The 16771-nt window shown below is 44.2% G+C and overlaps 31 non-coding genes across 31 annotated transcripts; all 31 read left to right on the top strand.

Moving 5' to 3' along the window:
* The first annotated feature begins 7 nt into the window (after positions 1–7).
* TRNAA-AGC (transfer RNA alanine (anticodon AGC)) lies at positions 8–80 on the top strand. Its single transcript has one exon. It is a non-coding gene; the product is annotated as a tRNA-Ala (tRNA).
* A 66-nt stretch (positions 81–146) lies between these two features.
* Positions 147–219, top strand: TRNAA-AGC (transfer RNA alanine (anticodon AGC)). Its single transcript has one exon. It is a non-coding gene; the product is annotated as a tRNA-Ala (tRNA).
* A 66-nt stretch (positions 220–285) lies between these two features.
* TRNAA-AGC (transfer RNA alanine (anticodon AGC)) lies at positions 286–358 on the top strand. Its single transcript has one exon. It is a non-coding gene; the product is annotated as a tRNA-Ala (tRNA).
* A 343-nt stretch (positions 359–701) lies between these two features.
* Positions 702–774, top strand: TRNAA-AGC (transfer RNA alanine (anticodon AGC)). Its single transcript has one exon. It is a non-coding gene; the product is annotated as a tRNA-Ala (tRNA).
* Positions 775–840: 66 nt separating this feature from the next.
* Positions 841–913, top strand: TRNAA-AGC (transfer RNA alanine (anticodon AGC)). Its single transcript has one exon. It is a non-coding gene; the product is annotated as a tRNA-Ala (tRNA).
* Positions 914–2128: 1215 nt separating this feature from the next.
* Positions 2129–2201, top strand: TRNAA-AGC (transfer RNA alanine (anticodon AGC)). The gene has a single exon. It is a non-coding gene; the product is annotated as a tRNA-Ala (tRNA).
* Positions 2202–2962: 761 nt separating this feature from the next.
* On the top strand, positions 2963–3035 carry TRNAA-AGC (transfer RNA alanine (anticodon AGC)). Its single transcript has one exon. It is a non-coding gene; the product is annotated as a tRNA-Ala (tRNA).
* Positions 3036–3101: 66 nt separating this feature from the next.
* On the top strand, positions 3102–3174 carry TRNAA-AGC (transfer RNA alanine (anticodon AGC)). The gene has a single exon. It is a non-coding gene; the product is annotated as a tRNA-Ala (tRNA).
* Positions 3175–3240: 66 nt separating this feature from the next.
* On the top strand, positions 3241–3313 carry TRNAA-AGC (transfer RNA alanine (anticodon AGC)). The gene has a single exon. It is a non-coding gene; the product is annotated as a tRNA-Ala (tRNA).
* A 66-nt stretch (positions 3314–3379) lies between these two features.
* TRNAA-AGC (transfer RNA alanine (anticodon AGC)) lies at positions 3380–3452 on the top strand. The gene has a single exon. It is a non-coding gene; the product is annotated as a tRNA-Ala (tRNA).
* Positions 3453–5293: 1841 nt separating this feature from the next.
* On the top strand, positions 5294–5366 carry TRNAA-AGC (transfer RNA alanine (anticodon AGC)). Its single transcript has one exon. It is a non-coding gene; the product is annotated as a tRNA-Ala (tRNA).
* A 906-nt stretch (positions 5367–6272) lies between these two features.
* On the top strand, positions 6273–6345 carry TRNAA-AGC (transfer RNA alanine (anticodon AGC)). Its single transcript has one exon. It is a non-coding gene; the product is annotated as a tRNA-Ala (tRNA).
* Positions 6346–6550: 205 nt separating this feature from the next.
* TRNAA-AGC (transfer RNA alanine (anticodon AGC)) lies at positions 6551–6623 on the top strand. Its single transcript has one exon. It is a non-coding gene; the product is annotated as a tRNA-Ala (tRNA).
* Positions 6624–6689: 66 nt separating this feature from the next.
* On the top strand, positions 6690–6762 carry TRNAA-AGC (transfer RNA alanine (anticodon AGC)). Its single transcript has one exon. It is a non-coding gene; the product is annotated as a tRNA-Ala (tRNA).
* A 311-nt stretch (positions 6763–7073) lies between these two features.
* TRNAA-AGC (transfer RNA alanine (anticodon AGC)) lies at positions 7074–7146 on the top strand. The gene has a single exon. It is a non-coding gene; the product is annotated as a tRNA-Ala (tRNA).
* A 66-nt stretch (positions 7147–7212) lies between these two features.
* Positions 7213–7285, top strand: TRNAA-AGC (transfer RNA alanine (anticodon AGC)). The gene has a single exon. It is a non-coding gene; the product is annotated as a tRNA-Ala (tRNA).
* A 66-nt stretch (positions 7286–7351) lies between these two features.
* TRNAA-AGC (transfer RNA alanine (anticodon AGC)) lies at positions 7352–7424 on the top strand. The gene has a single exon. It is a non-coding gene; the product is annotated as a tRNA-Ala (tRNA).
* A 589-nt stretch (positions 7425–8013) lies between these two features.
* On the top strand, positions 8014–8086 carry TRNAA-AGC (transfer RNA alanine (anticodon AGC)). Its single transcript has one exon. It is a non-coding gene; the product is annotated as a tRNA-Ala (tRNA).
* Positions 8087–8152: 66 nt separating this feature from the next.
* Positions 8153–8225, top strand: TRNAA-AGC (transfer RNA alanine (anticodon AGC)). The gene has a single exon. It is a non-coding gene; the product is annotated as a tRNA-Ala (tRNA).
* A 311-nt stretch (positions 8226–8536) lies between these two features.
* Positions 8537–8609, top strand: TRNAA-AGC (transfer RNA alanine (anticodon AGC)). The gene has a single exon. It is a non-coding gene; the product is annotated as a tRNA-Ala (tRNA).
* Positions 8610–8675: 66 nt separating this feature from the next.
* On the top strand, positions 8676–8748 carry TRNAA-AGC (transfer RNA alanine (anticodon AGC)). Its single transcript has one exon. It is a non-coding gene; the product is annotated as a tRNA-Ala (tRNA).
* A 205-nt stretch (positions 8749–8953) lies between these two features.
* Positions 8954–9026, top strand: TRNAA-AGC (transfer RNA alanine (anticodon AGC)). The gene has a single exon. It is a non-coding gene; the product is annotated as a tRNA-Ala (tRNA).
* Positions 9027–9932: 906 nt separating this feature from the next.
* Positions 9933–10005, top strand: TRNAA-AGC (transfer RNA alanine (anticodon AGC)). Its single transcript has one exon. It is a non-coding gene; the product is annotated as a tRNA-Ala (tRNA).
* A 205-nt stretch (positions 10006–10210) lies between these two features.
* On the top strand, positions 10211–10283 carry TRNAA-AGC (transfer RNA alanine (anticodon AGC)). Its single transcript has one exon. It is a non-coding gene; the product is annotated as a tRNA-Ala (tRNA).
* Positions 10284–10349: 66 nt separating this feature from the next.
* Positions 10350–10422, top strand: TRNAA-AGC (transfer RNA alanine (anticodon AGC)). The gene has a single exon. It is a non-coding gene; the product is annotated as a tRNA-Ala (tRNA).
* A 311-nt stretch (positions 10423–10733) lies between these two features.
* TRNAA-AGC (transfer RNA alanine (anticodon AGC)) lies at positions 10734–10806 on the top strand. The gene has a single exon. It is a non-coding gene; the product is annotated as a tRNA-Ala (tRNA).
* A 66-nt stretch (positions 10807–10872) lies between these two features.
* On the top strand, positions 10873–10945 carry TRNAG-ACC (transfer RNA glycine (anticodon ACC)). Its single transcript has one exon. It is a non-coding gene; the product is annotated as a tRNA-Gly (tRNA).
* Positions 10946–11011: 66 nt separating this feature from the next.
* On the top strand, positions 11012–11084 carry TRNAA-AGC (transfer RNA alanine (anticodon AGC)). Its single transcript has one exon. It is a non-coding gene; the product is annotated as a tRNA-Ala (tRNA).
* A 66-nt stretch (positions 11085–11150) lies between these two features.
* TRNAA-AGC (transfer RNA alanine (anticodon AGC)) lies at positions 11151–11223 on the top strand. The gene has a single exon. It is a non-coding gene; the product is annotated as a tRNA-Ala (tRNA).
* Positions 11224–11289: 66 nt separating this feature from the next.
* TRNAA-AGC (transfer RNA alanine (anticodon AGC)) lies at positions 11290–11362 on the top strand. The gene has a single exon. It is a non-coding gene; the product is annotated as a tRNA-Ala (tRNA).
* A 5325-nt stretch (positions 11363–16687) lies between these two features.
* Positions 16688–16769, top strand: TRNAL-AAG (transfer RNA leucine (anticodon AAG)). Its single transcript has one exon. It is a non-coding gene; the product is annotated as a tRNA-Leu (tRNA).
* Positions 16770–16771: the final 2 nt, after the last annotated feature.

Here is a 16771-nt window from a genome sequence, read left to right as displayed (position 1 = left end):
TTCTTAAGGGGGCGTAGCTCAGATGGTAGAGCGCTCGCTTAGCATACGAGAGGTACTGGGATCGATCCCCAGCGCCTCCAGTTTTCTTAAATTACTTTAAATACGGTTAAAATGTTCTTAAATTGTGTTTTGAGAAGCATTCTCAAGGGGGCGTAGCTCAGATGGTAGAGCGCTCGCTTAGCATGCGAGAGGTACTGGGATCGATCCCCAGCGCCTCCAGTTTTCTTAAATTACTTTAAATACGGTAAAAATGTTCTTAAATTGTGTTTTGAGAAGCATTCTCAAGGGGGCGTAGCTCAGATGGTAGAGCGCTCGCTTAGCATGCGAGAGGTACTGGGATCGATCCCCAGCGCCTCCAGTTTTATTAAATTTCTTTAAATACGGTAAAAATGATCTAAAATTATATTTCAGAAGCATTTTCAAGGGGGCGTAGCTCAGATGGTAGTGCGCTCGCTTAGCATGCGAGAGGTAATGGGATCGATGCCCAGCGCCTCCAGTTTTCTTAAATTTCTTTAAATACGGTAAAAATGTTCTTAAATTGTGTTTTGAGAAGCATTCTCAAGGGGGTGTAGCTCAGATGGTAGATCGCTCGCTTAGCATGCGAGAGGTACTGGGATCGATGCCCAGCGCCTCCAGTTTTCTTAAATTACTTTAAATACGGTTAAAATGTTCTTAAATTGTGTTTTGAGAAGCATTCTCAAGGGGGCGTAGCTCAGATGGTAGAGCGCTCGCTTAGCATGCGAGAGGTACTGGGATCGATCCCCAGCGCCTCCAGTTTTCTTAAAATACTTTAAATACGGTAAAAATGTTCTTAAATTGTGTTTTGAGAAGCATTCTCAAGGGGGCGTAGCTCAGATGGTAGAGCGCTCGCTTAGCATGCGAGAGGTACTGGGATCGATCCCCAGCGCCTCCAGTTTTATTAAATTTCTTTAAATACGGTAAAAATGATCTAAAATTATATTTCAGAAGCATTTTCAAGGGGGCGTAGCTCAGATGGTAGTGCGCTCGCTTAGCATGCGAGAGGTAATGGGATCGATGCCCAGCGCCTCCAGTTTTCTTAAATTTCTTTAAATACGGTAAAAATGTTCTTAAATTGTGTTTTGAGAAGCATTCTCAAGGGGGTGTAGCTCAGATGGTAGTGCGCTCGCTTAGCATGCGAGAGGTACTGGGATCGATGCCCAGCGCCTCCAGTTTTCTTAAATTTCTTTAAATACGGTAAAAATGATCTAAAATTATATTTCAGAAGCATTTTCAAGGGGGCGTAGCTCAGATGGTAGTGCGCTCGCTTAGCATGCGAGAGGTACTGGGATCGATGCCCAGCGCCTCCAGTTTTCTTAAATTTCTTTAAATACGGTAAAAATGATCTAAAATTTTATTTCAGAAGCATTTTCAAGGGGGCGTAGCTCAGATGGTAGAGCGCTCGCTTAGCATGCGAGAGGTAATGGGATCGATGCCCAGCGCCTCCAGTTTTCTTAAATTACTTTAAATACGGTTAAAATGTTCTTAAATTGTGTTTGGTAGAGCGCTCGCTTTGCATGCGAGAGGTACTGGGATCGATGCCCAGCGCCTCCAGTTTTCTTAAATTTCTTTAAATGAGGTAAAAATGTTCTTAAATTGTGTTTTGAGAAGCATTCTCAAGGGGGCGTAGCTCAGATGGTAGAGCGCTCGCTTAGCATGCGAGAGGTAATGGGATCGATGCCCAGCGCCTCCAGTTTTCTTAAATTTCTTTAAATACGGTTAAAATGTTCTTAAATTGTGTTTGGTAGAGCGCTCGCTTAGCATGCGAGAGGTACTGGGATCGATGCCCAGCGCCTCCAGTTTTCTTAAATTTCTTTAAATACGGTAAAAATGTTCTTAAATTGTGTTTTGAGAAGCATTCTCAAGGGGGCGTAGCTCAGATGGTAGAGCGCTCGCTTAGCATGCGAGAGGTAATGGGATCGATGCCCAGCGCCTCCAGTTTTCTTAAATTTCTTTAAATACGGTTAAAATGTTCTTAAATTGTGTTTGTTAGAGCGCTCGCTTAGCATGCGAGAGGTAATGGGATCGATGCCCAGCGCCTCCAGTTTTCTTAAATTTCTTTAAATACGGTAAAAATGTTCTTAAATTGTGTTTTGAGAAGCATTCTCAAGGGGGCGTAGCTCAGATGGTAGAGCGCTCGCTTAGCATGCGAGAGGTACTGGGATCGATGCCCAGCGCCTCCAGTTTTCTTAAATTTCTTTAAATACGGTAAAAATGTTCTTAAATTGTGTTTTGAGAAGCATTCTCAAGGGGGCCTAGCTCAGATGGTAGAGCGCTCGCTTAGCATGCGAGAGGTACTGGGATCGATGCCCAGCGCCTCCAGTTTTCTTAAATTTCTTTAAATACGGTAAAAATGTTCTTAAATTGTGTTTTGAGAAGCAATCTTAAGGTGGCGTAGCTCAGATGGTAGAGCGCTCGCTTAGCATGCAAGAGGTACTGGGATCGATGCCCAGCGCCTCCATTTTTCTTAAATTTCTTTAAATACAATAAAAATGTTCTTAGATTGTGTTTTGAGAAGCGTTCTCAAGGGGGCGTAGCTCAGATGGTAAAGCGCTCGCTTAGCATGCGAGAGGTAATGGGATCGATGCCCAGCGCCTCCGGTTTTCTTTAATTTCTTTAAATACGGTTAAAATGTTCTTAAATTGTGTTTTGAGAAGCATTCTCAAGGGGGCGTAGCTTAGATGGTAGAGCGCTCGCTTAGCATGCGAGAAGTACTGGGATCGATGCCCAGCGCCTCCAGTTTTCTTAAATTTCTTTAAATACGGTAAAAATGTTCTTAAATTGTGTTTTGAGACGCATTCTCAAGGGGGCGTAGCTCAGATGGTAGAGCGCTCGCTTAACATGCGAGAGGTACTGGGATCGATGCCCAGCGCCTCCAGTTTTCTTAAATATCTTTAAATACGGTAAAAATGTTCTTAAATCGTGTTTTGAGAAGCATTCTTGAGGGGGCGTAGCTCAGATGGTAGAGCGCTCGCATAGCATGCGAGAGGTACTGGGATCGATGCCCAGCGCCTCCAGTTTTCTTAAATTTCTTTAAATACGGTAAAAATGTTCTTAAATTGTGTTTTGAGAAGCATTCTTAAGGGGGCGTAGCTCAGATGGTAGAGCGCTCGCTTAGCATACGAGAGGTACTGGGATCGATCCCCAGCGCCTCCAGTTTTCTTAAATTACTTTAAATACGGTTAAAATGTTCTTAAATTGTGTTTTGAGAAGCATTTTCAAGGGGGCGTAGCTCAGATGGTAGAGCGCTCGCTTAGCATGCGAGAGGTACTGGGATCGATCCCCAGCGCCTCCAGTTTTCTTAAATTACTTTAAATACGGTAAAAATGTTCTTAAATTGTGTTTTGAGAAGCATTCTCAAGGGGGCGTAGCTCAGATGGTAGAGCGCTCGCTTAGCATGCGAGAGGTACTGGGATCGATCCCCAGCGCCTCCAGTTTTATTAAATTTCTTTAAATACGGTAAAAATGATCTAAAATTATATTTCAGAAGCATTTTCAAGGGGGCGTAGCTCAGATGGTAGTGCGCTCGCTTAGCATGCGAGAGGTAATGGGATCGATGCCCAGCGCCTCCAGTTTTCTTAAATTTCTTTAAATACGGTAAAAATGTTCTTAAATTGTGTTTTGAGAAGCATTCTCAAGGGGGTGTAGCTCAGATGGTAGATCGCTCGCTTAGCATGCGAGAGGTACTGGGATCGATGCCCAGCGCCTCCAGTTTTCTTAAATTACTTTAAATACGGTTAAAATGTTCTTAAATTGTGTTTGGTAGAGCGCTCGCTTAGCATGCGAGAGGTACTGGGATCGATGCCCAGCGCCTCCAGTTTTCTTAAATTTCTTTAAATACGGTAAAAATGATCTAAAATTATATTTCAGAAGCATTTTCAAGGGGGCGTAGCTCAGATGGTAGTGCGCTCGCTTAGCATGCGAGAGGTACTGGGATCGATGCCCAGCGCCTCCAGTTTTCTTAAATTTCTTTAAATACGGTAAAAATGATCTAAAATTATATTTCAGAAGCATTTTCAAGGGGGCGTAGCTCAGATGGTAGAGCGCTCGCTTAGCATGCGAGAGGTAATGGGATCGATGCCCAGCGCCTCCAGTTTTCTTAAATTACTTTAAATACGGTTAAAATGTTCTTAAATTGTGTTTGGTAGAGCGCTCGCTTTGCATGCGAGAGGTACTGGGATCGATGCCCAGCGCCTCCAGTTTTCTTAAATTTCTTTAAATACGGTAAAAATGATCTAAAATTATATTTCAGAAGCATTTTCAAGGGGGCGTAGCTCAGATGGTAGTGCGCTCGCTTAGCATGCGAGAGGTACTGGGATCGATGCCCAGCGCCTCCAGTTTTCTTAAATTTCTTTAAATACGGTAAAAATGATCTAAAATTATATTTCAGAAGCATTTTCAAGGGGGCGTAGCTCAGATGGTAGAGCGCTCGCTTAGCATGCGAGAGGTAATGGGATCGATGCCCAGCGCCTCCAGTTTTCTTAAATTACTTTAAATACGGTTAAAATGTTCTTAAATTGTGTTTGGTAGAGCGCTCGCTTTGCATGCGAGAGGTACTGGGATCGATGCCCAGCGCCTCCAGTTTTCTTAAATTTCTTTAAATACGGTAAAAATGTTCTTAAATTGTGTTTTGAGAAGCATTCTCGAGGGGGCGTAGCTCAGATGGTAGAGCGCTCGCTTAGCATGCGAGAGGTAATGGGATCGATGCCCAGCGCCTCCAGTTTTCCTAAATTACTTTAAATACGGTTAAAATGTTCTTAAATTGTGTTTGGTAGAGCGCTCGCTTTGCATGCGAGAGGTACTGGGATCGATGCCCAGCGCCTCCAGTTTTCTTAAATTTCTTTAAATACGGTAAAAATGTTCTTAAATTGTGTTTTGAGAAGCATTCTCGAGGGGGCGTAGCTCAGATAGTAGTGCGCTCGCTTAGCATGCGAGAGGTACTGGGATCGATCCCCAGCGCCTCCAGTTTTCTTAAATTACTTTAATACGGTTAAAATGTTCTTAAATTGTGTTTTGAGAAGCATTCTCAAGGGGGCGTAGCTCAGATGGTAGAGCGCTCGCTTAGCATGCGAGAGGTAATGGGAGCGATGCCCAGCGCCTCCAGTTTTCTTAAATTTCTTTAAATACGGTTAAAATGTTCTTAAATTGTGTTTGTTTGAGCGCTCGCTTAGCATGTGAGAGGTAATGGGATCGATGCCCAGCGCCTCCAGTTTTCTTAAATTTCTTTAAATACGGTAAAAATGTTCTGAAATTGTGTTTTGAGAAGCATTCTCAAGGGGGCGTAGCTCAGATGGTAGAGCGCTCGCTTAGCATGCGAGAGGTACTGGGATCGATGCCCAGCGCCTCCAGTTTTCTTAAATTTCTTTAAATACGGTAAAAATGATCTAAAATTATATTTCAGAAGCATTTTCAAGGGGGCGTAGCTCAGATGGTAGAGCGCTCGCTTAGCATGCGAGAGGTAATGGGATCGATGCCCAGCGCCTCCAGTTTTCTTAAATTACTTTAAATACGGTTAAAATGTTCTTAAATTGTGTTTGGTAGAGCGCTCGCTTAGCATGCGAGAGGTAATGGGATCGATGCCCAGCGCCTCCAGTTTTCTTAAATTACTTTAAATACGGTTAAAATGTTCTTAAATTGTGTTTGGTAGAGCGCTCGCTTAGCATGCGAGAGGTACTGGGATCGATCCCCAGCGCCTCCAGTTTTCTTAAATTACTTTAAATACGGTTAAAATGTTCTTAAATTGTGTTTTGAGAAGCATTCTCAAGGGGGCGTAGCTCAGATGGTAGAGCGCTCGCTTAGCATGCGAGAGGTAATGGGAGCGATGCCCAGCGCCTCCAGTTTTCTTCAATTTCTTTAAATACGGTTAAAATGTTCTTAAATTGTGTTTGGTAGAGCGCTCGCTTAGCATGCGAGAGGTACTGGGATCGATGCCCAGCGCCTCCAGTTTTCTTAAATTTCTTTAAATACGGTAAAAATGTTCTTAAATTGTGTTTTGAGAAGCATTCTCAAGGGGGCGTAGCTCAGATGGTAGAGCGCTCGCTTAGCATGCGAGAGGTAATGGGATCGATGCCCAGCGCCTCCAGTTTTCTTAAATTTCTTTAAATACGGTTAAAATGTTCTTAAATTGTGTTTGTTAGAGCGCTCGCTTAGCATGTGAGAGGTAATGGGATCGATGCCCAGCGCCTCCAGTTTTCTTAAATTTCTTTAAATACGGTAAAAATGTTCTTAAATTGTGTTTTGAGAAGCATTCTCAAGGGGGCGTAGCTCAGATGGTAGAGCGCTCGCTTAGCATGCGAGAGGTACTGGGATCGATGCCCAGCGCCTCCAGTTTTCTTAAATTTCTTTAAATACGGTAAAAATGTTCTTAAATTGTGTTTTGAGAAGCATTCTCAACGGGGCCTAGCTCAGATGGTAGAGCGCTCGCTTAGCATGCGAGAGGTACTGGGATCGATGCCCAGCGCCTCCAGTTTTCTTAAATTTCTTTAAATACGGTAAAAATGTTCTTAAATTGTGTTTTGAGAAGTATTCTCAAGGGGGCGTAGCTCAGATGGTAAAGCGCTCGCTTAGCATGCGAGAGGTACTGGGATCGATGCCCAGCGCCTCCAGTTTTCTTAAATTTCTTTAAATACGGTAAAAATGTTCTTAAATTGTGTTTTGAGAAGCAATCGTAAGGGGGCGTAGCTCAGATGGTAGAGCGCTCGCTTAGCATGCAAGAGGTACTGGGATCGATGCCCAGCGCCTCCAGTTTTCTTAAATTTCTTTAAATACAATAAAAATGTTCTTAGATTGTGTTTTGAGAAGCGTTCTCAAGGGGGCGTAGCTCAGATGGTAAAGCGCTCGCTTAGCATGCGAGAGGTAATGGGATCGATGCCCAGCGCCTCCGGTTTTCTTAAATTTCTTTAAATACGGTTAAAATGTTCTTAAATTGTGTTTGGTAGAGCGCTCGCTTAGCATGCGAGAGGTACTGGGATCGATGCCCAGCGCCTCCAGTTTTCTTAAATTTCTTTAAATACGGTAAAAATGTTCTTAAATTGTGTTTTGAGAAGCATTCTCAAGGGGGCGTAGCTCAGATGGTAGAGCGCTCGCTTAGCATGCGAGAAGTACTGGGATCGATGCCCAGCGCCTCCAGTTTTCTTAAATATCTTTAAATACGGTAAAAATGTTCTTAAATCGTGTTTTGAGAAGCATTCTCGAGGGGGCGTAGCTCAGATGGTAGAGCGCTCGCTTAGCATGCGAGAAGTACTGGGATCGATGCCCAGCGCCTCCAGTTTTCTTAAATTTCTTTAAATACGGTAAAAATGTTCTTAAATTGTGTTTTGAGAAGCATTCTCGAGGGGGCGTAGCTCAGATGGTAGGGCGCTCGCTTAGCATGCGAGAGGTACTGGGATCGATGCCCAGCGCCTCCAGTTTTCTTAAATTTCTTTAAATACGGTAAAAATGTTCTTAAATTGTGTTTTGAGAAGCATTCTCGAGGGGGCGTAGCTCAGATAGTAGTGCGCTCGCTTAGCATGCGAGTGGTACTGGGATCGATCCCCAGCGCCTCCAGTTTTCTTAAATTACTTTAAATACGGTTAAAATGTTCTTAAATTGTGTTTTGAGAAGCATTCTCAAGGGGGCGTAGCTCAGATGGTAGAGCGCTCGCTTAGCATGCGAGAGGTAATGGGAGCGATGCCCAGCGCCTCCAGTTTTCTTAAATTTCTTTAAATACGGTTAAAATGTTCTTAAATTGTGTTTGTTTGAGCGCTCGCTTAGCATGTGAGAGGTAATGGGATCGATGCCCAGCGCCTCCAGTTTTCTTAAATTTCTTTAAATACGGTAAAAATGTTCTTAAATTGTGTTTTGAGAAGCATTCTCAACGGGGCCTAGCTCAGATGGTAGAGCGCTCGCTTAGCATGCGAGAGGTACTGGGATCGATGCCCAGCGCCTCCAGTTTTCTTAAATTTCTTTAAATACGGTAAAAATGTTCTTAAATTGTGTTTTGAGAAGTATTCTCAAGGGGGCGTAGCTCAGATGGTAAAGCGCTCGCTTAGCATGCGAGAGGTACTGGGATCGATGCCCAGCGCCTCCAGTTTTCTTAAATTTCTTTAAATACGGTAAAAATGTTCTTAAATTGTGTTTTGAGAAGCAATCTTAAGGGGGCGTAGCTCAGATGGTAGAGCGCTCGCTTAGCATGCAAGAGGTACTGGGATCGATGCCCAGCGCCTCCAGTTTTCTTAAATTTCTTTAAATACAATAAAAATGTTCTTAGATTGTGTTTTGAGAAGCGTTCTCAAGGGGGCGTAGCTCAGATGGTAAAGCGCTCGCTTAGCATGCGAGAGGTAATGGGATCGATGCCCAGCGCCTCCGGTTTTCTTAAATTTCTTTAAATACGGTTAAAATGTTCTTAAATTGTGTTTGGTAGAGCGCTCGCTTAGCATGCGAGAGGTACCGGGATCGATGCCCAGCGCCTCCAGTTTTCTTAAATTTCTTTAAATACGGTAAAAATGTTCTTAAATTGTGTTTTGAGAAGCATTCTCAAGGGGGCGTAGCTCAGATGGTAGAGCGCTCGCTTAGCATGCGAGAAGTACTGGGATCGATGCCCAGCGCCTCCAGTTTTCTTAAATATCTTTAAATACGGTAAAAATGTTCTTAAATCGTGTTTTGAGAAGCATTCTCGAGGGGGCGTAGCTCAGATGGTAGAGCGCTCGCTTAGCATGCGAGAAGTACTGGGATCGATGCCCAGCGCCTCCAGTTTTCTTAAATTTCTTTAAATACGGTAAAAATGTTCTTAAATTGTGTTTTGAGAAGCATTCTCGAGGGGGCGTAGCTCAGATAGTAGTGCGCTCGCTTAGCATGCGAGAGGTACTGGGATCGATCCCCAGCGCCTCCAGTTTTCTTAAATTACTTTAAATACGGTTAAAATGTTCTTAAATTGTGTTTTGAGAAGCATTCTCAAGGGGGCGTAGCTCAGATGGTAGAGCGCTCGCTTAGCATGCGAGAGGTACTGGGATCGATGCCCAGCGCCTCCAGTTTTCTTAAATTTCTTTAAATACGGTAAAAATGATCCAAAATTATATTTCAGAAGCATTTTCAAGGGGGCGTAGCTCAGATGGTAGAGCGCTCGCTTAGCATGCGAGAGGTAATGGGATCGATGCCCAGCGCCTCCAGTTTTCTTAAATTACTTTAAATACGGTTAAAATGTTCTTAAATTGTGTTTGGTAGAGCGCTCGCTTAGCATGCGAGAGGTAATGGGATCGATGCCCAGCGCCTCCAGTTTTCTTAAATTACTTTAAATACGGTTAAAATGTTCTTAAATTGTGTTTGGTAGAGCGCTCGCTTAGCATGCGAGAGGTACTGGGATCGATCCCCAGCGCCTCCAGTTTTCTTAAATTACTTTAAATACGGTTAAAATGTTCTTAAATTGTGTTTTGAGAAGCATTCTCAAGGGGGCGTAGCTCAGATGGTAGAGCGCTCGCTTAGCATGCGAGAGGTAATGGGAGCGATGCCCAGCGCCTCCAGTTTTCTTCAATTTCTTTAAATACGGTTAAAATGTTCTTAAATTGTGTTTGGTAGAGCGCTCGCTTAGCATGCGAGAGGTACTGGGATCGATGCCCAGCGCCTCCAGTTTTCTTAAATTTCTTTAAATACGGTAAAAATGTTCTTAAATTGTGTTTTGAGAAGCATTCTCAAGGGGGCGTAGCTCAGATGGTAGAGCGCTCGCTTAGCATGCGAGAGGTAATGGGATCGATGCCCAGCGCCTCCAGTTTTCTTAAATTTCTTTAAATACGGTTAAAATGTTCTTAAATTGTGTTTGTTAGAGCGCTCGCTTAGCATGTGAGAGGTAATGGGATCGATGCCCAGCGCCTCCAGTTTTCTTAAATTTCTTTAAATACGGTAAAAATGTTCTTAAATTGTGTTTTGAGAAGCATTCTCAAGGGGGCGTAGCTCAGATGGTAGAGCGCTCGCTTAGCATGCGAGAGGTACTGGGATCGATGCCCAGCGCCTCCAGTTTTCTTAAATTTCTTTAAATACGGTAAAAATGTTCTTAAATTGTGTTTTGAGAAGCATTCTCAACGGGGCCTAGCTCAGATGGTAGAGCGCTCGCTTAGCATGCGAGAGGTACTGGGATCGATGCCCAGCGCCTCCAGTTTTCTTAAATTTCTTTAAATACGGTAAAAATGTTCTTAAATTGTGTTTTGAGAAGTATTCTCAAGGGGGCGTAGCTCAGATGGTAAAGCGCTCGCTTAGCATGCGAGAGGTACTGGGATCGATGCCCAGCGCCTCCAGTTTTCTTAAATTTCTTTAAATACGGTAAAAATGTTCTTAAATTGTGTTTTGAGAAGCAATCTTAAGGGGGCGTAGCTCAGATGGTAGAGCGCTCGCTTAGCATGCAAGAGGTACTGGGATCGATGCCCAGCGCCTCCAGTTTTCTTAAATTTCTTTAAATACAATAAAAATGTTCTTAGATTGTGTTTTGAGAAGCGTTCTCAAGGGGGCGTAGCTCAGATGGTAAAGCGCTCGCTTAGCATGCGAGAGGTAATGGGATCGATGCCCAGCGCCTCCGGTTTTCTTAAATTTCTTTAAATACGGTTAAAATGTTCTTAAATTGTGTTTGGTAGAGCGCTCGCTTAGCATGCGAGAGGTACTGGGATCGATGCCCAGCGCCTCCAGTTTTCTTAAATTTCTTTAAATACGGTAAAAATGTTCTTAAATTGTGTTTTGAGAAGCATTCTCAAGGGGGCGTAGCTCAGATGGTAGAGCGCTCGCTTAGCATGCGAGAAGTACTGGGATCGATGCCCAGCGCCTCCAGTTTTCTTAAATTTCTTTAAATACGGTAAAAATGTTCTTAAATTGTGTTTTGAGAAGCATTCTCAAGGGGGCGTAGCTCAGATGGTAGAGCGCTCGCTTACCATGCGAGAGGTACTGGGATCGATGCCCAGCGCCTCCAGTTTTCTTAAATATCTTTAAATACGGTAAAAATGTTCTTAAATCGTGTTTTGAGAAGCATTCTCGAGGGGGCGTAGCTCAGATGGTAGAGCGCTCGCTTAGCATGCGAGAAGTACTGGGATCGATGCCCAGCGCCTCCAGTTTTCTTAAATTTCTTTAAATACGGTAAAAATGTTCTTAAATTGTGTTTTGAGAAGCATTCTCGAGGGGGCGTAGCTCAGATGGTAGGGCGCTCGCTTAGCATGCGAGAGGTACTGGGATCGATGCCCAGCGCCTCCAGTTTCCTTAAATTTCTTTAAATATGGTAAAAATGTTCTTAAATTGTGTTTTGAGATGCATTCTCGAGGGGGCGTAGCTCAGATGGTAGAGCGCTCGCTTAGCATGCGAGAGGTACTGGGATCGATGCCCAGCGCCTCCAGTTTACTTTAATTTCTTTAAATCGGTGAAAATGTTCTTAAATTGTGTTTTTTAGAAGCATTCTCAAGGGGGCGTAGCTCAGATGGGATTCGCGTTTGGTTTTTTGGAGAGTGCGGTTCGTTTTTCTTTGCTCTCCTCGTCTTCTCGCTAAGCCTTAGTTTCGGTTCTTTCTCTAACATTTTGTTTGCTTAATTTAAAATTTACTAATTCACGCAGTTTATTTTTCGTTTTTTATGCCCTCCTGGGTTTTCTTCTGAAATCCAGGATGGATATTTTAAAGCGCTCCGTTTTTGTGGAGTGTGAAGTTAAAGAAGTTTCGAAGCAGGAAATATTGACGGCATGTATTTTGGATTACGGGCCTAATTCGGTTTCGTCGGTTGTTGCTACGGACGGTGGCTATAACGTCACCTTTTTTCGCCAGGATGACGCCGATCTTTGTCTGGATGCTGATCTTCAGGAGGGAGACAAGCGTTTTGATGTGTCTGGGATTGCGAGGAAGCTAGTCATGGTTAACATCTTTGGCTTACCAGAATTTGTGAGTGATGAGGCTGTTAAAGAAAAATTGGAGAGCTTATTATGCGAGATTAAAGGCGAAATACTTTGGCGTGAAAATGACGAAGGTGTTTATTTTGGTCGCCGGTCGGTCAAGGTTCGTCTTGCCGAATGCGTTAGTTCCTTACCGTACGGCTTAAAAATAAAGGACGTTCTTGGTCGGGAGACTTTTGACCGAGTTCGTCATAACTCCCAGAGTAAAGTTTGTAATGGGTGTCTTTCATCCAGCCACCTCTACAAGGAATGCCCATCTTTTATTTGTTTTCGATGTAAGAAGCAGGGCCATATGGCTCGGGTCTGCCCCACTCGGTCTACGATCATTGAGTCGAGGGAGACTGACGATGAAGCCAGTTCCGGAATTCTCGGTAATTATCGCTCTAACGATCATAATGTTCAGGATGTACATATGCCTAATGATACCGGTGCCGCCAAGGGTGGTGACGACGTGGAGAAAAATGAAGTAACTCCTAGCGTGAAGGACTCGGGTAAACGACTCCTGCCTTTTACTAGTGGGTCGGACGCTGAATAACGACAGCCTCCACCTAAGAAGACGAATGTAGTTTCCAAGGATTCGAAGCCTAATTCTTCGGACACTCCCGCATCGAAGTCGCTTCCAAGTGTTGTTATCCCGCATCCCCAACTCTCATCATGCCGCTAAGAATCGTAACAGTTAACGTCAACGGTCTTCGGAACCTAGACAAGATGAGGGAACTTCTTGCTTTTATAGGCGCGTACGACGTGGTTTTCCTACAGGAGACCCATTGGACGAATGAGCACGTGGGAGTGTTTCGGGACATTTTTCGTGGGCGTGTTTTTTGGGATAATGATCCAGTTACCACTTTTTGCGGCGTAGCGACATGTTTCCGTGCCGGCCTTGACGTTATTCCTTCGCGGGTTTTTCGTAGTGGTTGCGGGCGTTTTTTATCTGTCTCCGCGCTCGTTGACGATTTACCTTTGGATTTTGCGAATATCTACGCGCCGAATGACGCATCGGCGCGAACAGCTTTTTTGTCTACTGCGAAATTATGGTGCTCTATTTTACCTCGTCCGATTATTGCGGGCGATTTTAACGATGTTTTAAGCTATAATCTCGATCGACGCCCTGCTTCGAAGGCCCGCCCTCTTTGTCAGCCTTCGTCACTTAAATTGTGGCTGTGGGACTGGATCTTCATGATCCCTGGCGGGCGTGTCACCAAGATCACTTTGATTACACGCGTTCGGGTTTCGTGTACGGGAACTTTGTACTGTCACGTCTTGATTATATATTTACCCGCCCTACGGATGCGCATAATTGTTCACGATGTCTCATTTCGCCCATCTCTTTTTCCGATCATAAAGCCGTGTCTCTTGTTTTTGATCCTAGTGGTGTTCAACGCGGGCCTGGGGTTTGGGCATTTAATTCTACTTTACTGGAAGAGGATCGCTTTCGCAACGGCATCCAGCGTATTGTTAATCGGAGTCGCGACACTATAGAGAACCGCGAGAACATATTTAGCTGGTACGAGAACCTTAAAGTCACTATCAAGGACTACGCTATCTTCTATGGTAAAGTTCGCGCTCAGAAGTTACGGAATTCTCGGTCTGCTCTGATAGAGCGGATTTCGGGTCTCGTGGCGCGTTTCGCCAATGATCCGAGCTGCCTGTCGGAATTGTTAGTAGCGAAGCAGTTGCTTGCGGATTTCGATGCTGGGGTAATTCGGGGCCAGGTTCTTCGCGCGAAGGCAGATTTTCAAGAATTGGGAGAGAGACCTACGCGTTATTTTTTGCGTTTGGAGACCCACCGCCAGGGCATTAATTCAATTGGTCGTTTGGTTTCTAGCTCTGGTGAGGTGTTACGTGACGGGGTTCTTATCCGTAACGAAATATTCGAGTTTTACAATGCCCTTTATACCAACGAGCCTATCTGCGAGGAACAGTGTCGCCGTTTTACTGACCTAGTCCGTAACCGTGTTGATGCCGTTGATAGCTCTGCCCTTGAGCAACCGGTTGCTTGGGGGGAAATCGAACACGCCTTGGGTTCTATGAAGAACAATAAGAGTCCGGGTCTTGACGGTTTAACGGTGGAGTTTTGGCGCTTTTTTCTCCCTCTAATCAAAAACGAATATCTCGGTATGGTTCAAACTATCCGCGACCATGGGCACATTCCTCCCAGTATGAAAGTTGGTCTCATAGTTCTTGTGCCGAAAGCTGGTGACTTGTCGCTTTTAAAAAATTGGCGTCCTATTACATTGTTAAACACGGACTTTAAAATTTTATCCAAGGTTTTCGCGCTTCGGCTCGCTCGACTGTTACCAAATATTACGTCACCGACTCAGACGGGAGCGGTTCGCGGTCGGGACATTTCTTTCACTACAAGGACTTTGTCGGATGTAACGGAGCTTCTGCGGATTCGTGGGGAAGGTGGTATTCTCGTACAGTTGGACCTCTTGAAAGCTTTCGATGGGGTGTCTTGGCCGTTTTTATTCGCATTATTAGCCTCGATGGGGTTTGGCCCTTTCTTCTGCCGGTGGATTCAAGCTTTTATCGCGGGTTCCAAGGCCTGTGTCAAAATCAACGGTCATTTAACTCCTCTGTTCTCGTTGGGTCGCTCGGTTCGTCAAGGTTGCCCTCTCAGCCCATTGCTGTATATATTAGCTTCGGAACCATTGTTTAGCGCGGTGAATCGCCACGACACAATACCGGCACTCCGTCTCTCTGCTCATTCGCTTTTGCCGAAACTCTTTCAACATATGGATGACACTACTATCGTATCTACATCTGAGACTGCTATCCCTCCGATATGCGAAATTCTTTCGGATTTTGGTCAGGCTTCGGGTGCTAAATTAAACCCAGCGAAGTGTAAAGAGAAATGGCTTGGTCTTTATCACGGTCGGGATCTTCTCGTCTCGCGTGGTATAACTATCTCAAGTGCGCCTTTGAAGATTCTCAGCATTTGGATTGACTATGACTATGCCAATTTACCTCAACTTCAGTGGGAAGAGCGGTACAGAAATTTTTGTCGCGTCTTGCGTTCTTGGAAGGGTCGTCCTCTATCTATCATTGGGAAAGTCTTAGTGGTTAACGTTTTGGCTGCGTCTACGCTTTGGCATATCTTAAAAGCCGTCGACATTTCTCTGTTTTGGCTCAGCCAATTTCAAGCCGCCATTTTATCATTTATTTGGGGAACCGGTCCTCACCTTGTCGCGTATGACACTCTCATTCGGCCAACGTTTTTTGGGGGTTTCGGCCTCGTGGATATCCCAACAAAAGTCAAAGCTTTTCGCGTTCGCGAAATCCTTACTCTGTTTGAAGACGCTACTTCGGATTACTATCGGGACCTTTATTCAGTGATCCTTGACCACTATGGGGGCGATTTGCAACTTGGCATTCAAGTCTTCCGATTAACTATTGACTCGCGTCGTGCTGCCGGTCTTCCCGATCGGTACGTTTCAATGCTTCGCGCTTGGGATGATTATTCTCATCTCAACGGATGGATTTTTCCCCCTCTCTCGGACTTTTTGGACGAACCACTCTTCCTGAATCCGCGATTGAGCTTGTCGCGATTCGGTCGTCTCGAATGTCAATACTTTTCTCGTGCTGGTTTCCGGACCATTCGTGATTTGTGTTACGAGTACGTTCCAGGATTTTTACCACAGCAAGCGATCATCGATGCTACCGAGGATTCGATAATCAGAATGTCGCAGTCCAAAACGATGGACCTCTATAAAGAACTTATCGCTGCTATTCCTCCTGCCTGGGCAACCAAGATTGCGCGGGGTGTGATGAAACCGCGCCGTTTTCCTGTCGCGCCTAATTTCGGGTTATCGGTTGTAAATGCCAATGGTGAAATGATCAAATTCGCTCTTTCGGTCAAGTTTATTTACGATACTTTCGCGACCGGTTTATCTACTGAGTCCAGCGGCGAGGAGCGTTGGCGTCGCTTTTTCGGTGGCCCTATCTGCCGTGTTCGTTGGAAATTCGTCCGTTCCAACTTTTTGGGCCCTTCCCTTTCGGCCACGAATATTTGACTGATCCATCAGGGATTTCCAGTAAAATCACGTTTAGTGCACGGTCTCGTGGTCCCGGACTCTCGATGTCCCTTTTGTCAAACCGGCTCCGAAACTGTAGAACATCTTTTCGTGGAGTGTCCCGTGGTGTCGCAATGGTGGACTTGGTTGTTCTGTGCCGTCTTGGACCTTTCCCGGGACTTATTCGGTAGTCCTACAAAATCTCGAAACTCTTTTATAATTTTGGGCGAGATAACTACTGATTTAAAAAAACCTGTTATTTTTTGGAAAGTTGTAAATTTATTAAGTGCAATTTTTAAACGAGAAATTTGGATGTATCGTTGTCAATGTTCCTTTAATGAAACTGTATTTCAGGATGTCATATTTCTAAAAAAAGTCCACGCAATGTTATAAAGAGAATGTCGGAATAAGCAAAGAAAACTAAATATGGATACTCCGTCTGACGTTATTATGAATAATCTATTAAATATAGTTTTTAGGTAATTGCAATATTTATCATTATAATAATGTCGAAATTATTTATTTTTTAACAATAGAGACATTTCCTCTATTATTTTCGAACCCGCTATGATCACATAAAATTGTTATATTTGTATTGTATCTTTTAAGACATGTTAATAAAGATTTTATTAAAAAAAAAGGCGCTGGTTTTAGGCACCAGTCTCTTCGGAGGCGTGGGTTCGAATCCCACCGTTGCCAACTTTATTTTCCGTAATTCTCATAAAGGAGACCACTGAGGATCTAGGTTAAATAAAGCTCATAAAGGGGGTAACGTGGCCGAGCGGTCTAAGGCGCTGGTTTAAGGCACCAGTCTCTTCGGAAGCGTGGGTTCGAATCCCACCGTTGCCAAC

Source organism: Leiobunum rupestre, chromosome 10 (assembly GCF_980474605.1).
Source record: "Leiobunum rupestre chromosome 10, qqLeiRupe1.1.hap1, whole genome shotgun sequence".
Lineage (NCBI taxonomy): Eukaryota > Metazoa > Arthropoda > Arachnida > Opiliones > Sclerosomatidae > Leiobunum > Leiobunum rupestre.
This window is presented reverse-complemented; position numbering and strand designations above follow the sequence as displayed.